The sequence below is a fragment of the Tupaia chinensis genome, unplaced genomic scaffold, assembly GCF_000334495.1.
Source record: "Tupaia chinensis unplaced genomic scaffold, TupChi_1.0 Scaffold000265_1, whole genome shotgun sequence".
Classification (NCBI taxonomy): Eukaryota; Metazoa; Chordata; class Mammalia; order Scandentia; family Tupaiidae; genus Tupaia; species Tupaia belangeri.
The window spans coordinates 691,097-698,844 of NW_006159745.1; the positions used below are offsets into that span (position 1 = coordinate 691,097).

Sequence of the window (7,748 nt, forward strand, 5' to 3'; positions counted from 1 at the left end):
TGTATTCTATTGTTTACTCCCTCCTTTGCTTATTATCCATTCTTTATGTATTTTTCTGTCATTCTCTCCCACACTCTGTTTATTTTTAAACTATTTGTGGCTACTGTAAAGCCTTTTTGAGGACAAAAAAATGAAAAAGTATAAAGAAAGGATTACATAATACCTCTCAATATTTCACAACACATAAAGTCATTAAAATTTGGACATTAATTGGCTCCTTGCATTATATTCTTCTGTGAGATTGGCAGCCCAGGATGATAGCTAAAGTTTCTATAATAAGGATGAGATGGATGCAAAAAAGTGGGGGTAAGAATGCACCTAATAAAAATTTCATCCACTTTACATTTTGCCCTAACTTCCTAAGCACTCATTCTATTGCTGCATAAAGATTATTTTACTACAATACTGTGTTTTAAAAAATACTTTTGAAAGGGTTAAATGCAGCCTTTTGCCAGTGAGTGATTCTTGGGAATTTTAATAAGCCTGAGCTCCTGCAATTCAGCAGATAACAGTCACCAGAATTGCTGTGCATACAAAACTGCACGGTGTCATGTTTTCATGGATGCACAATTCTTGTAGAAATTGCACTTGGAATGACCCTGCTTCGCAGACAACAAAAACACAAGGTGTTGGAGGAGCCATCACAATGTTAAAATTCTCATTGGAGCCATAACCTTTGGATTTTGAAACCAACTGGACCAGAAGGATGACAGTAACTGATGGAAGACTGTTGTCATTCTCCATCAATGGTTACCTAGAAAAAGAAGAGTACCTGTGAGATCGTAGCTGAGCAGTCCACAAGCATACCAGACCACTATTTAATTCAGAGTCCTTAAATGTGTAGGTGGGGAAAGATTTTGCTTCAACATAGTACATCATACAGAGACAAAAATAGGGTCATTATGGTGCTTAGTGTCCCAATGCCCAGAGTAATTAACTCCACATGTCATGGTTGAGTGTTACAACTATGTTCAAGTGCGGTGATGAGGTGTCCAGCCCTAAAGGGTATGATTGCTTGACTTTTTTATTATAAACACAATGAAAAAGTAATAGTTTTTGCTACATGGCATTATAGTGCTTCCACTCCGGAAATGAATTTTTATGTGTTGGATCTTTTATGAATTCTATGTGATTTTTGTCCCAGGAGTATAAGAAAAACTGCTCTTTTTATACTACTAAGTGATGCAATGTGTAGCCTAAACAGATGGAAACAGCTTGACTTTAGCATAAGTGTTAGAATATGCAGTTTAAGTGTAGAAATCCACAAGGTACTACTAACAGAAAATCTTTATCACTTAAAAAGACTATCAAGTTTGCATCGATGAAGGGATTGAAGCATTGCTGCAAGGGGCTTTATTATTTTTTTAATATTTGTATATCAAATTAATAGAGAATTTTAAATGCTTATACCTCAGGAAAAATAAAACATAAAAGAACTTAAAAATTATAATAGGTATAAAGTATTTATTAAATGTCAGCCATTATTATTTTTATTAATAGTAATTAAATTTTCTTTATCCAGGCAAAAAAAAAAAAAAAAATTTTTAATATTTGTATATCAAATTAATAGAGAATTTTAAATGCTTATACCTCAGGAAAAATAAAACATAAAAGAACTTAAAAATTATAATAGGTATAAAGTATTTATTAAATGTCAGCCATTATTATTTTTATTAATAAGAAATAAATTTTTTTTTACCAGGCAAAAAAAAAAAAAAAACCTGTCGTGCATTAAGAACCCTACTCTCTTTTTTTTAGGTGACTGGGAAGACAGTGAATATTCAGACCAAACATGCTTACCAAAAGCAGCAGACCCTCTTTCAAAACAAGAGGGTCCTACTGGGAGAAACTTGCAAGGAGAAGCTATCAAGACTACCAGAGAAGCTATCGAGGGTACCTACATTGACAAGAAATGTCTCTTCATGGGTAATATCTCCATTCAAAGATGGACTCTGTCTGGCATGTGACAAAGATGAAGATGCAGAAGATCTTTGTCATACATTAGGACTACATTCCCAAGTACAATTGCTTCAAGAAGTACCACAAAAACATGTCTGTGCACCTGTTCCCCTACTTCAAGGACATCCAGCTTAGCAACCTCGTCATGATGGGAGAGTGCCAGCCCCTGAGCAAGACTATATGCTTCAAAATTCTCAAGGTCATCAAGGCCAGCACCAAGAAGCAATTCTAGAAGTTTTTAGGGTGAATGCTGGCCACTCCCCAATGAAATAGTTCTTCTCCCTACCCCAACACACACACAAAGCCTGTTAAAAACCACCAGAATGTTTAAGAGTAATTCTGAAAAGTTATCTTTCCAAAAATGATGAAAAGCTATTTGATGATGACGATGCGGATAGTAATGTCTTTGTCTTGACTGATATCCATGGTATTCCCTCTGGAAAATATAAATGTAATACACTGTAAAGTTATACATGATTCAATGTAATATAAACAAGATTATGATAATAATTAATTCATTAATTTTAAAAAGTTATCTTTCCACAAAATATAAGTCTTAAAATAGTTGCCAACTAATCATTTCTTTCTTTTTTTTTTTTTTTTTGGAGAGGTTTTCGCTATAGGGCACGTGCGCTCGCCAGACAGAGAGAGAGAGAGACATAGAGACAGAAAGCGAGAAATCACCCCCCGGGGGATGGTCACGCTGCAATCCCTTCTCCTCCATTCTCCTCTCAGGATCTTAGGCACGCATGCACATGCGCCCGACGTGAGTTTTAAGCCATCAGGTCCAGGACGCGAACTGCGATCAACTACGTGGGAGTCCAGCGACATAGCCATTACGCTAACTGCTGGTTCTCCCAACTAATCATTTCTAATCTTTGGAATTATGTCTTGTATAATGTAATTATCTTCATGTTTATCCCTTATACTTTTCTTAATAAGAAACAACTAAAAAAGGCAAAATTCATGTGATTTTGTTTTTCCAATTGTCAGAGAACATGTGAGCTCACCAGAGAAGAGAAGGAGAGAGAGAGAGAGGACAGAGAGAGAGAGAGAGAGAGAGAGGGAATGCCCTCCCCATTAGGGTATAGTCATGCTGTAATCCTCTTCCCTTCACTTCTTGATCATTTCAGTATTTTGACATGCATGCACATGTGCCCAGCACGTTTCTCAAGCTGTCGGGAATGAGACACAAACCTCAGACTTTCCATACAGAATACCTAGCTGCTGGGCTGCAGGACTGACCCTCATAAGAATTCTTAAATGAAGTTTTAAAAGGCTACTATTGGGGGCCAGCAGGAAGTATAGAGGCTACTGTGCTAAACTCCCACATGATCAACCATGGTTCAAGTCCTAGACTCAGTGGCTTGAAAATCACTGTGGGCACTTGTGTGCAAACCCAAAATCTCAGGAGGAAAATAGGGGAGAAAGGATTGTGGCATGTGCTTCCCCTCTGAAGGTGATTTCTCACTCTCCCTCTCACTGTCTCTCTCTGTGTGTCTCTCCAGTGAATGCATATGTCTTATGGCAATAAATAAAAAAAAAATGCATGTTTAAAAATGAATTATCAGGAGACCAGCAGTTAACATAATGGCTATGTCACTGGACTCCCATTTAGTCGACCGCGGTTTGCATCCCAGACCTGGTGGCTTAAACTCACACCGGGCGCGTGTGCGTGCGTGCCCAAGATCCTGAGAGGAGAATGGAGGAGAAGGGATTGTGGCACGGCCATCCTCCCTGGGGGGGGGGGGTGATTTCTTGCTTTCTGTCCCTCTGTCTCTCTCTGTCTGTCTGGCGAGTGCACGTGCCCTATAGCAAAAACCTCTTAAAAATAAAAAAGAATTATCAGCAATACCCAGAGGATTGTCTAATAGTAAACCTGTAAAGTTTTTAGGTTCAACGTTGGTTCTATTGTCTTCATATTCTATGCCTCTTTCCATCTTTTATCTCTTCTGTTTTTGTCGCCTTTTTTCTTTACTTACTCCCTCATCAGTCCCCCGCATTTAGAGTTACTGGGCTTCTTTTAATAGTTCATGTCCACAGGAAAGACATTTGATAAATGAATAGATTTTTAAGTGTTCATAATTTAATATATGGCCCTTAAAAGATTATTTACATTTTTTAAAAAGTATTTGAAGAAACAGAAGATGTTTAACCTATAGGAGTGACTCATTAATCACTATCATCAGTGACAGGTGAATGGATGCCCTTTCTACACTTTTCAAATCACAACATTCAAATCAACTGCTATTTCACAGTGTGTAAGGATGACTCTTATACTAATGCTATCATCATAATGTAAATCAGGTACATTTCAATGATAGTTTTTATTCTTTAAGTCTATTTATTCTTTCAGAGTATCATTTTAAATGCAATCATTAGTTTGAAAGAGTCCATACTTTTTTTTTTTTTTGGAGAGATTTTCACTGTAGGGCGCGTGCGGTCGCCAGACAGACAGAGAGAGACATAGAGACAGAAAGCGAGAAATCACCCCCCAGGGGGGATGGTCACGCCGCAATCCCTTCTCCTCCATTCTCCTCTCGGGATCTTGGGCATGCACGCACACGCGCCTGGCGTGAGTTTTAAGCCACCGGGTCCGGGACACGAACCGCGGTCGACTACGTGGGAATGCAGCAACAGAGCCATTACGCTAACTGCTGGTTCCCAAAGAGTCCATAATTTTTTGCAGGACCCTATCTTAGAACTGGAGAACAGTTGTAAGTCAGTGGAAAGCTCCATCTGATTTCAAAAGCTTATTGAAATTTATTTACTGTTATTAGTTATGCATTTCATATTGCATGAGGATTTGGCTTCATAATTTAATGAGGCCATGCCATAAAATTGGGTCAGGTTAGCAATGTCAAAAAATTCATAATTATTCATTTATTTAGACATCTTATTTCAAATGAGTTATTGTTCATTCAGATTTAAGAATAGTAAAATTTCAACATAGTAATTTAAACAGAAACATTATTCCTCAGAGAATTTCTCTCTTGTGATTATTAGCTATCACATCAAGAGATGAAAGGTAAGTGGAAGGGTAGATGATACCAGGTAGGGTATCTCTGAGTATAAGCAAATCCTTTAAAACTATGAAATATGATATAAACCACAGACAAAATGTTTCATATCCACTGCTTTTAATTCTGAGTCAATCATTTAGAGCAACCATATTGAAATAAAATTATCTATCTCATGATATATATAACCTACCCACAGGACATTCTGTGCTAGAATCATGACATTACCAGTAGAATAAAAACTGACTGTATGGTAACAGTAAGCCTTCCTCTCTATTGAAGACTATAGTTAATAAACTATTTTAATCAGTACTTTGTTTATAGTTTCTTATGCCAATAGCTCATCTATTGATTAAAGTATTACCAGTCATATAACAAAGAATGTATATAATAATGAGCTCTAATGCTCAGAGCTGGGTAATGGGTACATAGATAATGGGAAAGTAATGTAAGAGAAGTGTTTTAGTCTGTTCTCTGATACTAATAACAAGATACGAAAGATTGGGTAATCTATTGGGTTATTGAAAAAGTCCTGCCATATTTTTCTATGGTTTTCTATGCAAACATGTGTCATGACTTTTCTAACAACCAAATATAAATAATAATGGTTTATTCTCCTCATGGTTTTGGACTTCCAAGACCGAGGAGCCTGATCTGATGAGGGCATTGCTAGTGGAGGGTCTGGGCAAAGTCCCAAGGCAGTGCAGGGCATATCACATTGTGAGAGGGCAAGAAGTCATGTGTCTGCGTCTGCTCTGATCTCTCTCCCTCTTACGAAGCCATCAGAATTAAGTCATGGGGTCTTCATCTTGAGGGCATCACCTAAACCTAACTACTCTGAAAAGCTTCACCTCTTAATATTATAATTGGATTAAGTGTCCACGCTCTTAATACCATTACAATGGCAGTTCATTTTCCAGCACATGAACTTTTTTTTTTTTTTGAGAGGTTTTTGCTATAGGGCGCGTGCGCTCGCCAGACAGACAGAGAGAGACAGAGAGATAGAAAGCAGGAAATCACCCCCCAGGGGGGATGGCCACTCCGCAATCCCTTCTCCTCCATTCTCTTCTCGGAATCTTGGCCATGCCCACACATGCGCCCGGCGTGAGTTTAAGCCACCGGGTCCGGGACTCGAACCGCGGTCGACTACATAGGAGTCCAGTGACGTAGCCATTATGCTGCTGGTCCCCAGCACATGAACTTTTGAGGACACATTTAAACCATAGTAAGAGGCATAAAGGTCAATTGAATTTTAGATTATACTTGAGTCCTACAATATCAAAGAAGAGCTCAGCCCAGACACAAAAAACGGCCAATGGACCATTTTAAAAGACTTTTGGCTTCTTACCAAATTGCATAGAAATTTTGAATTTTTAGATGAGTATATTACATTTATGATTTACTAAAATGATAAATAGAATAAGACGTAAACTTTTAACAATTGTATATATTTTTAGAGGTTTTTGCTACAGGATGCATGTGCTCTCCAGAAAGACAGAGAGAGATAGAGAGATAGAAAGCGAGAAATCTCCCCCCGTGGGGATGGCCATGCAGCAATCCCTTCTCCTCCATTCTCCTCTCGGGATCTTGGGCACGCACGCACACGCGCCCGGCGTGAGATTTAAGCCACCGGGTCCCAGACGCGAACCGCGGTCGACTACGTGGGAGTCCAGCGACATAGCCATTACGCTAACTGCTGGTTCCCAAGACGTAAACTTTTAACAATTGTATATTTTTTTAGAGGTTTTTGCTACAGGATGCATGTGCTCTCCAGAAAGACAGAGAGAGATAGAGAGATAGAAAGCGAGGAATCTCCCCCCGTGGGGATGGCCATGCAGCAATCCCTTCTCCTCCATTCTCCTCTCGGGATCTTGGGCACGCACGCACACGCGCCCGGCGTGAGATTTAAGCCACCGGGTCCCAGACGCGAACCGCGGTCGACTACGTGGGAGTCCAGCGACATAGTCATTATGCCAACTTCTGGTCCCAACAATTGTATATTGTTTTAAATCCATATGATTCTATTCATCCCAGTTCATTCCACGTTTGAGAATTTTTTGGTTTATTCTTTATTTCTTCCATGAGACACAGAGAGCAGAGATACTCCCAGCAGGACCTTCATGCTATGAACTGCCCCACCACCTTGGCTAGCCCAGATCATGGTGATGTATGTGCCCGGTGTGCTCAGGGAAGTTCTTGGACCCAAAGCCAGGATCTTTCCCCTGTAGATTGGGTTGCACTACCACTGTGCCACTTGGTTTTGAAGACTTTTTTTACCATAATTTTTGATTATTTGAGATCTCTTCCTTTAATTTCTAATTAACTGAAGGGTGTGTCTATCTGAAAAGCAAATTAAAAACAGAAAATAAAAATTTCATTCTTTATCATATTTCTAACCACTGTTAAGTTAGATATTTTTAGTAGCTAGAGTTTCCAGGATGGAAATATTGGTGTTTTAAAATCAGACATCTCAGTGGTATGAAAACATGTGTATAGGTATTACTCTAAACCTCTACTAAACTATTTCAGACAGTTCACAAAATAGTATTTTTATATATCCATATATTTTTGGTTACAGATTATATCAATTTCATCTTTAATGACTGCTACTAGCAAAAGACTCAGAATGGGCTACTGTATTGACACATTTCAAGGCAATTTCTTCTCCTTGGGTGTTCGGAGGAAATATGTTACCTAGACTTACACATTACTTCTCATTGGCCAATATATTCTAAGTTATGGATCTATATTTCATTTTACTGCTCTTTC

The 7,748-nt window shown here is 38.6% G+C and overlaps 1 pseudogene; it reads left to right on the plus strand.

Moving 5' to 3' along the window:
• The first annotated feature begins 967 nt into the window (after positions 1-967).
• LOC102486442 (uncharacterized) overlaps positions 968-7,748 on the plus strand; it is a 199,235-nt pseudogene continuing 192,454 nt past the window's right edge.